This window comes from Sturnira hondurensis, unplaced genomic scaffold (genome assembly GCF_014824575.4).
Source record: "Sturnira hondurensis isolate 20B ecotype Veracruz unplaced genomic scaffold, ASM1482457v3 Scaffold0006413, whole genome shotgun sequence".
Lineage (NCBI taxonomy): Eukaryota > Metazoa > Chordata > Mammalia > Chiroptera > Phyllostomidae > Sturnira > Sturnira hondurensis.
This window is the reverse complement of record NW_028079044.1, coordinates 13866809-13881957: the sequence shown is the minus strand read 5'-3', so window position 1 is coordinate 13881957 and position 15149 is coordinate 13866809. Positions and strand designations below refer to the sequence as shown.

General features: G+C 49.2%; 1 long non-coding RNA gene across 3 annotated transcripts; it reads left to right on the top strand.

Moving 5' to 3' along the window:
- The first annotated feature begins 210 nt into the window (after positions 1-210).
- Positions 211-6760, top strand: LOC118988442 (uncharacterized). Of its 3 annotated transcripts, none has more exons than XR_005066771.1 (4): positions 211-413; positions 1416-1843; positions 3476-3614; positions 4434-6760. It is a non-coding gene; the product is annotated as an uncharacterized LOC118988442 (long non-coding RNA). The 3 variants fall into 3 exon arrangements; XR_005066770.1 differs by having other exon boundaries at positions 1416-3614; positions 4434-4744; positions 5229-6760; XR_005066769.1 differs by having other exon boundaries at positions 1416-3614.
- Positions 6761-15149: the final 8389 nt, after the last annotated feature.

Here is a 15149-nt window from a genome sequence, read left to right as displayed (position 1 = left end):
TGGGAGGGTGGGAGGGTGGGCCTGGGCTAGGGGATGCAGCAGAGGAGGGTGGGCATGTGCCAAGGTGGGGTGGCTCTCCCGGGCCCTTGGCGGCCCTGGTGGGAGTTTCCGGGAGGCCACACCTGGCCCTTTGTGCGAACTCTCAGATTACCCTGGGGTGGGGGTTGGGGGAGGGAGTAGATTTTGTTCCCAGGAACCAGTATAACTTCAGTTGCTCCCGATTCTCAGTTAGGCCTTATCATCGACTTCCTAGTGTCTTCAGCGTTCTTTTTTCCGTGTGGATTTATTTCCTCAATTAGACGCAAGTTTGGGCAGAACCCCAGCTGTGCCATTTTGCCAGCTCGGGTCCCACACAGCACCTGACACGTCAAGGGCGCTTCTTCAGTTTGGTGATTGAGTTGGATACAAAGGCGGTAATGGTTTCTCTTTAAGACTAAGAATGGGGCCGTCAGGGGGTGGGGAAGGGGGGTCTTTCTTCCCCCCACCCCGACCCGGGCCAGCTGCCGCGTGCCCGCCCCTCCCCCACGGCCGCAGCGTCTCCACCCGAGTAACCCGACGCCTAGGCCCGCTCCCCCCTCCCTACCCGGGCTCCCAGTGGCCAATAGCCGTGGGCAGAGCCTCCGCGGGGAGCCGCAGGGCTCTGGTGGCACCGCCTCCCCGGCCGGGCTGGAACTGGGGACTCGGATGCAAAGGCCTGCCTGCCTGCGACCCCAGCAGGGGCCTCCAGCTCCCGTTCCTGGGATCGCAGTCTGCCCCCTCCATGCTGTGCTGTTCTGCCCGCAGCCTAGCCCGGACATACCCGCAGTCTGTCCCCCACCCCGTCCCTCACCCCAGGGAGGCAGAAATGCTGGGCCAAGACACAATCAGCCAGAGGGCCCTGCTGGGGCGCGGGGCGTCCCTCACGTTCCAGAAGTCAGGACATGTGGGTTCTAGGCTCCTGCTTTGGTCTTTTACCAGCCGAGACACCTTGGGCAGTCAAGGAATCTCTGAGCTGGGTTCCCTCATCTGCTACTGAGGCTAGTATCTACCCACCCGTGAGGGGGTGCTGTGAGGACCCGGCCAGGTGAAGGGTGTGAAAGTCTTCCTGCATTACCCAGAGAACAGCCAAACCCAGACAGACAAGTCACTGAGACCTGTCACCACCTGCTCCTGCAGCAGACGAGGGCTGCATCTCCTTCTACTCACCATCCAGGGAACTCCCTGGGTTCAAAGGAAGCGCTAACATAGCTTTCCTTAACACCCCAGTACTGAATTTCCTGCAGCTCCCCACTCCTGAGGCTGCAGTCAGCTGCTGGGGTTTAGCAGCCCTGGGGTGGGGGTGGGGGGGGGAGGAGCTGGAAAAATGTGCTGGGCTGGCGGGAGGGAGCAGGCAGGGCACCTTTCCAACCACCTATTTTATCTCCATAACTTTGCAGAGTGTCAGAAGTGTTACGGGGAAAGCCTCACCGGCAGTGCCTGTTTCCTCCCTCCAGTGATCACAGCTGTGCACTCCTGACGGCACGTCCATAAGTGTATGAATCCGTGCCTTGGATCATGGTACCTGAAAGAAAAGCAAATGAGCATTCAGGAAATACCTTATAGAATATTTAAGAAGAGGAAGTCTTTGTCAAGGAAGCATTATTTGAACATTTACAGCCTCCCCACATGCCTATGATGAAAAGACACGGGGTTGCCGATGGCAATGAAGACACACAGGGGTCCGCTGAGTTCTTTGCTTCTAAACCCGTGTCCTTTACAGACTCCCAGGTTGGTTCCTAGAACCCGCAGCCTCGGCTCACAGACCCTTTCTCTGCACTGGGCTGGCAGCCCTGGAGCGCCTTGCCTGGAAGACAGTGTCGCCGGGGTAAGCTGCTCTCTCCCCCGAGGCTTGGACTCTAGAGCCAGGCAGCCCCCTCAGGGCCTCTGCCCCAGATGAATCCCAAAGCAGGAAGTGACCTCGAGTTCACAGAGGGGGTCCTTAAGCAAGGAGAGGGAGAGGCGCCCACCAGCCAGGCCTGATGTTCTGCAGGCTTCCTGAATTCATTTGCTTCCAGACCATTTCAGCCTTGCCAACGCCTGTGTGAAAGATCAGAACAGCTGAAAATTTCTAGCAGGAAAGCGCCAGGTGCTGAACAGGTCCCAGTTTGACTTAGAAGCAGTTAGGGGCCGGGCTCTTTGGGGTTGACTTCCTTGCCTTTGCAGACAGGCAGGAACTGCTTGCCCTTGGAAGGCAGTGCCACACTCCTGAGCCTGTGCTGGGGCTGCAGTAAACCCAGGACGCAGGGCTGGGATGGAAACTAGGAGCCTCCTTCCTCCGCAGCGCCAAGACCGAGACACAAAGGGCCTCCTCTGCTGGCCAAGCAGGAGGGGATGGGCTGACTGGGAGGGCCAGGGCTGTCACCCAGTCAGAGCCAGGCGGCTGCAAATGAAACACAGGCCTAGAAGGCTCAGACAGGCACTCAATCTTTCCCAGAGCCAAGAAATCCTGGCTAGAAACTTGACTACGGAGCAACGAAAGGCACAGGGAAATACTTGAAACCAGGCGAGACCCCTGGTAATGTTGGACTCTTGACAAACAAGGAGCTGAGCCAAATGTTTTCCTCCCTGCCTGGCCCAAACACAGAAACAGAGCTGGCCAGAGAGGACCCAGGGGAGGTGGTGGAGGGACCCAGCAGGAAGAGGAAAGCAGGCAGCGAGTAATTTTTACCCTGCTCAAACCCCAGGGCTCCCATAGAGCGAGTGGGTCTGCGGAGGCGGCAGTTCCCCCTTGGCCTTGCAGAAGGCCGGTGTCACTCAGACCCACTGGAGGCTCTTACAAGGGGCTGTGAAAACTCCAGCGCGGCAGTGGGGAGTCGCCAACTCCGAGTGGCCGGGCTACATGGGTCAGCTTCCATTTGAAGAAGGAGCGTTTGCCAGGGCAACTGCTCATGGAAGGCAGCTCCAGACTCCAAGAGCAAGCTCAGTTCTTATACCGAGGGCTCAGCTTGCTTTGTTGTGAATAAATCTGCACAGTAGTATGTTATGGGTAACACTTATAAACCTACTAAGGAATTTTATTTTATTCATATTTCTTGTAATGTGTGAAGGGCATCACCTTTTAAAAGTTCTAAAGTTAAATAAAAAAGGAAATGACCCTGCATTGAGGATGGATCCAGCGTGTCAAGCCCCTGTCTTTGCTGCATCTTGGGGGAACAAGAAATGAGCCGCAGTACGAAGGCTTCTTTCTGGATACAAAAGTAGAGCATGCTCTATAAAAAGAAACTCAGACAAAAGGTATAAAAGAGGGAGCCAAAAATCACTTCTAATTCCACAACCAGTGATAGCCCTGACTGATAAGCTTTTGTGTGTTTTCCTGCACTATTTTCTGTGGGTGCAGATATGAGTTAAAAATCATTAAGGCTTCTTATAGGAGAAGCCTCGGCCTTCTTTCTGTCCCCACCCACTGGAGAAAATCCTGAATTTGTCTGTGTGGTTTCCCCTGACTTCTGTCTTCCAGAGAGAGGAGGGATTATTACTTGCTGAGAAGAGATAAGTAGAGGTACATAGTAAAGGAAAGAAGTGGGACAATGAAGATGCCCGGAGTGGGGAAGGCCTTACGGACTGGGGTTCGGGAGGATGTTCGGATTGTGGCACAAGTGAGGCCGTGGAGCCACGACAGGACACAGAAAACTGGGCCCCGGGGAGTGGGCTTCTGACATGGGCCGATAGAGCTGTGGCCTGGAGTCCCGTTGATGTTCTCCCAGAGATGTGATTAAATATCAGAACGAATTCTGCATCCATTTGGGCCATTAAGCTATGTGTTAAGTCTCTACATAGACGGAAGCCATGGTCTTCCCTCTCATTTACCAGAGTTGCGCGTTTTAAAGATGGGGTCATACCCTATTTCCTTTTTCTATCCTTTATAAAAAAATCAAATGTCACGGTCAAGTCAATAAGTGCAGATATTTGTTATCCTGTTAAACAGCTGCCTGGCAGTTCTCCATTTGTCTTCATCATAATTTATTTGACTCCTCCCCTTTTGAGGATCTTTATGTGATTCCTTGTTCATCATTATCAACAATTACCGAAAGGCTGTCTCTACGTGTATATGTCTTTGCACACTTGCTGAATTTGTCCTTGGGGTATATTCCCAAAAGCCCAACTGCAGGGTCAGAAGATAAGAACATTCAAAATAGCTCACAGTGCCAAGTCCCTCTCTGAAAAGACTGAACAAATTAACACAACCAACTTCGGGCGGGATGCTGCCTTTGAACGTAATCCCTAATGCCAGTGAGGGAGGTCCCTGCAGGCCAAAGGGTCCGAGACACTTTGAGGAGTTGATCTTTGGAGGGGAGAGAGGGAAGGGTCTTCCAGGGAAGATGTTAAGAAAGCCCAGTGAAGCTTCTGTGGAGATTACGTAATTTTGCTACCCAGTATCCTTTGCTTTGGCGAATCACCCTTTCCCTGTTCCATAGTGACCCCTTCAGCCCATGACCTCACACCTTTGCCCTCACCTCCATCCTGGGCTGGCTGCGGAGGAGACTAACCACAGGAGTGAGGAGCCAGGTCACTCAGAGGTCTCCATACTCCGGCCGGGATGACTGGTCTAGGGACTGATTCGGCACCAGCCAGGAGGAAGTCTCCTCCCTTGCCCACTAAGCACAGTGGGACACCAGTACCAGCAGTGGCCCTCTCCTCCCACCATGTGAGGGCTGCCGGGATGAGCACGGAGCTGAGAGATGGAGACAAACCTTGACAGCATTGCTGAGTCCCAGGATCTCGCCAGGTCCGAAGCCAGCAGGCTGCGTTCTGGACTTTTTGTTTACATGGGCCTATACATTCTTTTCATCTCCCCCTCCTCGCTTAATTGCCATTACATTTTATCTGTTAAGCATGGAGTTGTTTATTCTTTGATTGAGGTAAGTTTTGGATAGCATAAAGTTAACCATCCACCACTGGAACTCACGGTGCAGTGGCACCGACTACATTCCCAGTATTGCATGGCCATTGCCCATCCAGGTCCAAGAGGTCACTGTTGCCCCAGAAGGAAGCCCCGTGCCCATCGTACAGTCACTTCCTATTCCCGCCTTCCTCTCAACCCCAGGCAACCACAGTCTGCCTGCTGTCTTTGTGGCTTTACCTGTTCTGAAAGTTTCATATAAATGGAATCATACAGCATGTGGCCTCTGTGTCTGGCTTCTTTCATTTAGCGTGATGTTTTCAGAGTGTGTCCACGGTGCAGAACGTTTAAGTACCTCCTTCCATTCTAGTGCCGAGTCATAGTCCTCCGCATGGATACACCTACCACATTCTGTTTGTCTGTTCTGCTGAACAGGTGAGTTGTTTCACCTTTTGGCTATTATGAATTCTGGTGTTCTGAACATTCGTGCGTAATTCTGTTTAAATACGTGGTTTCAGTTCTCTGGGGCATATACCTGGGAGTGGAGTTGCTGGGTCATATGGCAGTTCTGTGATCATACATTCCTTTTCTAGTTTGAGCTGATGCGAAGCGAGTTTCTTTCCTGAGCAATCAAAGGAGTCTGGCCTGCTCGGTCTCGAAGACCAACCGGCGTGGCCAAAGCAGGGAGCCGTGAGGAGAGCATCCCGCCTGGAGAGAGTGGACGAGCAGCGGCGGAGACAGGGAAGCAGAGCAGGGAAGAAGTACATTCTTGAATGGGAGTGCCTCATGCGAGAGGATTTTCTGGACACGTAGCAGAGCTGGGTTGCCTGGAAAGGCCCGGAGAAGAGGAATCGCAGAGCAGCTGCGTTGGCAGCCCCGGCTGTTAGAGGAAATGCCCCCTCCTTCCTCTCTCTCTCTTTCCTCCCCTTCCTGCCGGTGCCTGTGCAGAGAGGAACCTACAGGGAGTAATCTGGGTGGGAGGGAACACATTTTTTCTTTTAGACAAGAAGGGTTTGTTTTACTCTGTGCCTCCCACAGCTCTGACAGGGATTGATTTCCCCGCTGTGAGGAGTCGCAGGGCAGCCGCCAGGACCATGTTTGAGGGTGGCCGGCCACCCTTAGACGTTCTCACTCTGCCCGGGTCTCCAGGTACAGTGGAGCCCTGACCCTGCTTGGAAAAGAAATCATGGGGGCCTCTGCTCCTGTTCCTTTATTCCCACTGTCCCCCCTCTTTGTACCCCTGAAGGTGTCTGTCCATTCTGGAAGAATCCCGCCGGGACCGTTGACACGGAGCCGGGTCTCTGCTCACTCTGACTGGACGTGGGTTGAGATTTTCCTGAGTCAGTGCCTTCCCCACTGTGGAAGGCATTGCAGGTAGAAAGGAGTTCTATTGAAATCTCTTTGCGTTGAGCATATTCTGCTTGGGTCATTCTGGGCAAACTCCTGGACAATGGAGGAAGGAGAAGTGGGCGTGGGGTAGAGGGTAGGGTCTTGGAAAGAGCAATAGCCTGAGGCTCCTGACCCTGAAGAGCGTGAAGCTCAGTGGGAGAGAGAGACTCGTAGCAAGGAGACTGGTGGCAGCATGCAAAAAGTAGACAAAATTACAGTGGTGGGGAAATTAGGGTTTTGATCCCTACTGGTGAATATTTATTTACTTAGTTTGAAAAATATTTTAAAAATTTAATCAAAATAATACCTTCACGTAGTCTGGGAGCCGAGACTCCCTACCAACAGCCACTACCAAGTTGCCGGCCAAGTGAGGGAGTCCATCTTGGAAGTGGACCGTTCAACCCCAGTGAGGCCTTGAGATGAGGCAGCCTCGGCTGAATGTTGACTTTAGTGAGAGACCCTGAACCAGAACTGTGCAGCTACATTACTCCCGAATTTCTGATCCACAGACACTGTGTGAGATAATAAATGTTTATGGTTGCTTGAAGCAGCTGACTTTTGGAGTAATTCATTATACGGCAATAGAGAAATAATACATAATATTGGCTCTTATTGTTCTTTTGGGTCAGTACCCCGGGCAAAGAAGCGAGACGGGAGAAGGTTGTCTTCTGTGTGCTGTGAACAGTATTGATAATTGAGGACACCTTGCTCCTAGATAGTGTATAATGTGCTGCACGGAGGACCATCTGGACAAGTTAGAAAGCTTCCTTTGAAATGGTAAGTTTTGCATCGATCACAAATGTGCTTCCGGAGCCAGTGGTCTCCGGGAGGAGATGCCCGGACTGACAGACCTCCTTCATAGATGACCTCAGGTTCCCAGATAACAAGAATCAAAATGAGACTCACAAAGCTATCGATCTAACACAGTTCCCACAGTTAGGAGCTGACTGAGCACTTTCATTAGGAAAAGCAGTATTTGAGTCTGGCCCATGTCTCCAGCCTTTGGGGGCTCAGCCCTTCCCATGCAAACAGAGTGGAAACCTCTGCAGTGTCCCCGTGAAACTGGCTTCCTTCCCTGTCACCAGGAGCTGGAGGGAGCCGTGGAGCCCTTGACAGCCGCATTTCATCAGCTAATGTGAGCTCATGTCCAAGAAGTCCCCACCCTCCCTCCTCCCAGTACCTGAGATTCTGGGAAATCAGCTCTATTTTCAGCCTCTAGGTTTCCTTGTCAACACAAACACTGAGCTCCTCGGAAACAGGTGGCCACAGAGGAGCTGAAAAAGAGGAAGATAAAGTGAGACCCACACAGCCCCAGAAGGCGATGGTTCTCAGCCTAAAGACTCCGGAAACCTTTGTCAAAAATCCCCTCAGCAGTCACCCCTTGGAGACGTCTACCATAGTGGGGAATGTGTTTGGTGGGGTTTCTCTCAGTGACAAGAGTCAGCCAATTCTTTGGCTGACTTTCCTCAAGTCAGCCTCTTTCCTCAAAAGAGGTTTGGTATAAAACACTTTAAAACTTTAAAAAGGGTTTTTACACTTCTGCATTTTTTCCTGTTTATTCCATTCTTTTTTGAATTTGCTGCTAGAGACAGACCTTAAGTTCAGCAACACCTATCTCCCTGTGGCTATAAGGGGAAACAGTTGAAAAGTGACCACTTGTCAACTGTCCCATGTCCCTTGGGAAGAAAGAACACAGAGCTCGAGTCTGAACCATTGAAGGACCAATGTGCTTACAAGTATTTCCTCTTCCAGCCGAGGCCCATAGGCAATAAAGAGAACAAGTCCAGCCAGCTGGTTATTTTAAAGTCTTCACTTAGCATTTGATGAAGGATCCTTTTGGATTTACAATTAAAATTGACTTCCAATTCCCAATGGATACTGAACACGCCCAGAGGTTAAATGGAAAAACTGGTGTTGAAACAGTTACATCTCGGTTTCTTAGAAACAACCATCTGTGTGGATGGGAGGGCGCCTCCCCAGTCTCCTTGGCCTCCACTCCTGTCCTCCTTGAGTGGACAGTGTCAATGCCATAGCTGAAGGGTGAAGCAGTGTTTAAGGTGTCCCCAGGAGCAACGTTAGACAAGGCTGTCCGTGAAAGAAAAGCAAAAATGAAATCAAAGTAAAATACTGCCAATGCTTCCATTGCCATTTGCATAACATTACCCATAATGATTTGTAATTTACATTTAAAACTATCATTTTTGCCAGACACTTTGACTTTAAGTAAGTGTTTGTTCCCCCAAGGGGCCATGGCATCCCACAGCAAGACCCAGAAGGGGGCCGGCCTGAGGCCGCACCTCCCGAGGCTGCCTTGGTTCAAGTTTCTCATGGTCACTGCTTTGGTGACTGTCATCCTGCCTGGGGCTTTAAGCTACCACCTTCTGTCTTCTCCCACTTCTTTCTACATAGAAGGAATTGAGTGTCTTCCAATCTTCCTTCGATGCCCTGGGACTGTCTGATAAATGCACTGAAACAGTGTCTCTCGGTCTCTGACATCTGGGAATCTGCGTATGCTTAAAAACATCAAGAAAGTTCCCAGAAAGGCCGCTGACGGAATGAGAAGTTGAATGTATTTTGGTTGGATTCCCACCTCACTAGCCCCACACACCTTTAAGTGACAGGAGACTGAGGAATGATCGAGATGACCACAGAACAGTCTTGTCCTTTCCTCAGATCCTGAAAGCTACTTGGAGCAAATACATACACAGAAATCCAATTAGAATGGAAGGGCGGACAGAAGCAAACTGAGGGGCAGGCTGGGGGTTGTTTCTCCCCAAACACATATTTTATGCACTGATAGGTATTAATATGGTTAAAAGAAATAAGACACTTACATAAAGTACATAGCCAGTATCTGGCACATACAGGGTGGAGCAAAGTAGGTTTACAGTTGTTTGTATGGAAAATAACACAGTAATTAAAAACAATACAAGAATAAACTGTGTGTTCTACTCACAATTCTAAGCCTAGTTTTCCCCACTGTGTAGTAAGTGTATCGGGTAGCTTAATCCAGCATTTGGTGGTTTAAAACAACAGTCATTTAGCTCATGATTCTGGAGTTGGCATACTTAAGCTGGCTCACTTGTGCCCCAAGGACAGTCACGATCGGCATGGGGCTGGCTGGTCTAGGATGGCCTCGGCCGGGGCAGTGCCCCTCCTTATCCAGCTGGCTAGCCTGGCCTGTGCACACTCATTTATGAGAGAGAGAGAGAGAGAGAGCAGTAGGCACATCCTCTTGAGACCTAGGCTCAGAACTGCACAAATAACACCCACTGCATTGTACTGGGCAAAGCAAGTCACTCGGGCTGCTCTTGGTGGGAGGGCATGCAAAGTCATCTTCAAAGCAGTAAGCATAAGAGACTGGCAAAGGACTGTGGCCATTTTTGCAATCTACCATTGTAGGTACCAATAAATTCTGAGTGTATTTAGTTTTTCAGTCACTTCCAAAAGGAATTATATTGATGTGTCAGTTGCCAAGCCTAAGGTGAAAAGATGTATAAAAAAGGAAGACCCTCTGACTGGTAAAGAAAGTAGTCAAAGGGTGACACCTTTGTTCATTGTCCCCCAACACGCGACCCCCACCCCTGACCTGAGTCCTTCCGCTTCCCCTGCCCCACTTTCCCTTCCCCTTGATATGAGAACCTGGCTGGGCCTTGCCCCAGACTCACGTCCTTGCCCCAAGGCACTAGTGTGTGGTTAAGGGGATTTTTTCCATTTTCCAGCTCCCAGCCTAGCAATCCCGTTCCCTCAGGAGCTACTCGACTTCTAGACAGAGTCTTTTCAGTCTCTCTGGGCAGAATGAAGTCTCTGCTCCGTGAGTCAGGGGCGCGTTACCTGATCTGGAGTGTTTATTGCCATCTTATCTAGGACTGAGTAAGTAGCCAGTGTCTATGAGATCATGCTGTTTCTCGAGCTGGCTGGATATTTGGAAACACGTGTGAAGGACCCCAGGCTTTGTTTCAATGTGCGCTGACTGGCTTCTGTCACCTTCTCGGGTGGGATGAATCTGTTTAGCAACTTCCCTTCAGGAGTAGGAGAGTTATCCCCTCTTTCTTCTGATTCCCACCCCCAGTGGCATTACACGCAGACACACAGTGCACGCGCAGGAGCTGCATTGTCCTGTTCCCTCAGCAGCACCAACAGTGTTGCTTCTCCACCCTCAGCTCCCTTTGCAATAGCCACCTTCCAGCTCAGGACGGACATGTGATACCACACTGACCTGTGACTGCAGGCAAAGACAGCCAAGTGAGATTTCTGGGAAGGCTTGTTTCCCTGACTAAACAAAATAAAATAATAAAATGACCTGTGATCTCTTTGCCCATCCTCCTCCTTCCTGCCTGGAACATAGATGTGAGGCCAGGAAGTGCAGCAGCCATCTTATGACCATGAGGATTAAAGGCATGCACTGAGAATGTTAGAGCAAAATGATAGAATAAGCTGGGGCACCTGATAACTTATTTAAGCAGTTGCACTGGCCCTGGGGTTATACAAGTTAGTATAAGTCACTGTTGTTTGGATCTTTCACTTATTAACAGCCAAACAAATTCTTTACTGAGTATTTCTTTAAAAAGTCTCAGCCATAGATCAGTCAGAGGAAGTGTCCTTTGAGTTGCAACTGTAGCATGCTTGAAAGGAAAATAAAGCCGTATCAAGGAAGGTTGGTATGCCATCACCTGAATCTTATTATTATATTTTATCAAGTCTCAGAAGCCATCGGCAGTAGGGCGCAGCGTTATTTTATGTATCACTATGAAAGAAAAAAAAGGATCTCAAGGCATACCACTAATGGTAAGGTGTATCCACTTTGATTTCAGAGATTTTTAAATGGGGGGTGGGGCATCTTAGAATCAGTGGAATATGGCATGTTCTCTTCCTTGGTTATTGCCTGCTGCCCCCATTAAGTCAGAGACCCACACACAGCCCTGGTCTCTACTGAGCCCCCCATACTCGGAACTGGGCCTGGCACAGAGCGGGCTTCATAAATATTTCTTATTAAATGAATCTGGAAACTACTCCCCATCTTTCCGACAGCTTCCCATGCCAGCCACCCTGGCTGACGAAGCATTTCCCTTTCTCTGGGCCCTATTTCTCCATAATGTGGTTTCACTGAAACTTACCAGACAGAAGGAAAAAAAGCCCCACATAAATGCAAAGTGGACCCACACTCTACATCACCAAGGTGATGCCTCCTGGTGCCTCAGGTGGAGGCGGGAGGCCGCATCCAATGCCATTCCTAGAAGTACCTCTTTCCCCAGAGCCCAATTCCTTCTAAGGCTCTGGGATTAACCCTTTCCGGCCAAGCCTTCTCCAACACTCTGTTTGAGTTACTAAATGCGCTCCCTGCAAATGAACAAGAGCCAGGGAACTATGCAATTTCCTTTAAGCAAAGAGATGGTGTTTTGTAACTTACCTGAATTTATTTCTCCAGCAAGTCCACCTGCCTGTGTGTCATTATCACAGAATATTCTGAGTAGCCTCAGCCTGCCTCTCTCAGAGGGATGGTCTTGTCTAACCAAATCGCTGGCTGCAGAGCAGCAGGGCTGTTGTGCCCTGACACACGAGTACCTTCTGCAGAAATACTACAAAGAGAATAGTCGCAACTCACACACAATGTGTGAGGAACTCTTGGCACATGTTTCCACATTTAAACTTCAACAAACGCTTGCTGGGTAGGAAGTATCATTATCCCCTTCCGACAGGTAGGGAAACTGGGGCATGGAGAGGTTTAGTCCTGGTAAGTAGAAGAGCCTGGCTTTGAATTCAGGTGGGGTAGCACCAGAGTCTCTGCTTGGAACCATTAGGCTCTACTGCCTTGCAATGCCCTACGCTAGGTACTTAGTTCATGCTGGGCTCTGGGCTTGGCACTGAAGAACAGAGAAGGATTGAGCCCAGAACCTGCCCTGAAAGAAATTCACGCTATTGGGGAGAAGACAGCCCTGCTAGTAGAGATGGGTATGCAAAAGATCATAGGAACACACAAGAAAAAAGGGACCGTCCTTGTGGGCAATCAAGGAAGGCTTCACAGAGGAGGTGGCTTTGAGCAGGGCATTGAAAGGAAAATAGGAGTTTGCTAGATAGGCAAAATGAGGGCAGGGCATCTGGGGGGCAGAAGCTTCTTGTAGGTGGGATCTGGGGAAAGGGAAGAGGCAGAAGGCGGGGCTAAAACTAGGGGGAGGAGTCCCATGGTAAGGGAATTTTTCTGCCTTCCTCAGGGAGCCAGCAAAGGATTGGAACAGTGGAGGCCAGGCTTGCTTTGCATTTTGGAAGGAGCCCTTAGTTGCACAGGGGTGACAGCAGTGAGAAAAAGACAGAGAAGCACCTGGATGGACTGTCAGTTTCACACGCCACCACTATGAATGGCAGGGTCGACAGGGGTGTAGACAAACTTCGGCTTCCAGTATAGGAGGGAATGGTCATCCATGATTCCTAAACTCTTATACAAACTGGATAGACCTTCTACATGCGCGTGTGGAACGGCAAGGGTTCCTGGCAAGGTGACTACCCTCACTTCTAAAGTATCGCCATCTCTCGGATGCCTGAAATTCCTTCTATAGAAATTATTCCTCTGGGTTAAGCACTGGTCTGATCTTTCTTTTCCAGAGTTTCTCTCTCTCTCTCTCTCAGTCCCCTAAATGATTCTTTTACTATTTTTATTTAATTTCTAAAGTGGCATACCTTTCTTACAAAAAAAAAGAAAATTTAAAAACATACTAGAGATGTCCTATATTTCCTTCCCAACTGTTGCTGAGCTTCTGAGTGTCTCTCAATCCCTCAGTACCAATTCTTGCTTTCTTTCATTTTACTTTTGTGCCAGAACTCTGGGAGGCAATGTGTCTTCCCAAACCAAAACCAAAACCTCCATTTCCTGGACTTTCTTGAAGCTAGGTGTGACTATGCGACTAGGTTTTGGTAATGATATAAGTGGCGATGTTTTGTGGAATTCCTGGGAGGCCTGCTTAAAGAGAGCTGACTGAGCAGGAAGTGAGAGAGAGCTTTTAGTCTTCTTCCTTTCCTCCTTTCAGCCTGCACCCCAATGTGATGTGATGACTGGAACTTCAGCAGCTATCTTGGATTGTGAGGTGACTTTGAGGATAGAAGTCACATACCAAGACAGTGATCAAAGAGGCCACCCTGTCAGTCACAGACTGCTCCCCTCTTACATGGGAAAGAAATACATTTCTATTTTTTAAGCTGCTATTATTTTGTGTATTCTGTCACATGTGGTGGAACCGAATTCTGCATGACACACCAACCATGCTTTTTTTTTTTTTTTTTTTTTTAGAGAGACTGACTGGCCTAATAGTGGCAGTACCACAGCTGATTGAACCTGATATGCTCAATTGACCACCTCGATGGGATCGTCTATGAGCTGCATGAAGCCAAATCTTCCTTCTCAGGAATCAACAATTAGGTCAGAGAAACTCTAGTTAGTTGGTGTTGGGGCTTGAAATACAAAGCCATATAGTCATGAGATTCTGGAACCACCATGTCAGGGCAGCCGTGTTGGGGCCGTGTGCAAGCTGAGGCCGCAGTGAGGACAGTCCCCTGCTGAGAGCATAGACTGAGGCGGATGCAGGCAGGTGAGAGGGCATGGAACCCCAAAGAGTACAAAAGAGTTGGAGAAAGTTGTTACGGGAAAACTTTTCAGTTCTCTTGAGGCCACACTGTACTGTCTGCAGCCAAGTTTCATGTAATTTCCAGTTTCCCTACATGAGTTTCTGTTTTGTGCAATTAACAGATTCCTAACACAGCCTTGCATACTGTTCTGTAATTTCCTTTATCAGTTTCTAAGTTCCCTTTCAAAATAAAAATGCTCCTGAGGACACATGTGTCTCTAATACTTTAGGATGAATGGCTTTTGTCATCTTCTCGAGTGGAGGAAGTGAAGGAGGAGGCAGGTGGGTGACATGAGCTGCAGGGGAGCAGATGTTGAAAGCGTGGACGGTGGCTGGGAAAAGTCAGAGGCAGACCCAGCTGCCCTCACGATCGTACGATCGTACGGAGGCCCTGTCTGGCCTGCAGGGCCCTCTCCCTGCCTTTGGTCCTCCAGGCGCTGGCTATCGAAATCCTGGGGAGAGCTGTTCCAAAGCACAGGTGTACAATACGGAAGGTATAGAATTAGCTGGAAGTCTACTGTCTTCAGACTGGATCTGTGACCCATACCTAATTTCACAAAAATTTAAGATTCTCATATTTGGCTCTGTCTAAAAGAGTACGGAGTTGTTTTTTTTTATTTTGTTGCACCAGAATAAAGAAACTTGCCGTTCCACAATTTAGTCGTTTCTCCCACCTCCCCAGATCCCAGATGACAAGCTGTTAATTAGTAAGAAAAATATGTATCAGCATTCTTAGTTACCTCCCCATACAAGGTGGCTTTTTCAAAGCCTGGCCTATGGGAAGGCTGTCTGAAATACCACCTTCCAAGAGCCTCTGACAGCATGTTTTTATTTACTTAAGGTTATTTATGCCCCTTTTTCATTTCATAAAGGAAGGATCTAAGGGGGCTGCCAGCTTTCATCAGATCAGTACTCCAAACTCATAATGAACACTGGGTAAGTACTGAGGGCCAGACATGTAACGACGGCTAACAGGAAGCCAGTATTTACTGTGGGCAAGGGTGTTGTGCTCAGCGACTTACATGGACTGACTCCTTCCTTTGGTGGAAGGTGCTACTGTGCTTCACTGAATCAACAAAACCATTAACCGTGAGTTGCACCATTATATAGCACTAAGAAAGAAAAAAAAACTCAGGTAACTGGAAGATGCGGTACCAGTCAGCATGACCTATACTGTGCTGTGGAACTTCAAAACAGAGAACTTCACAATTCATTGGCTAAAGAAAGGTCCATGTTTCTCTGCCTTTAAATGCCCATTGGCCACAGGTAGCTCCTCCATATCATCT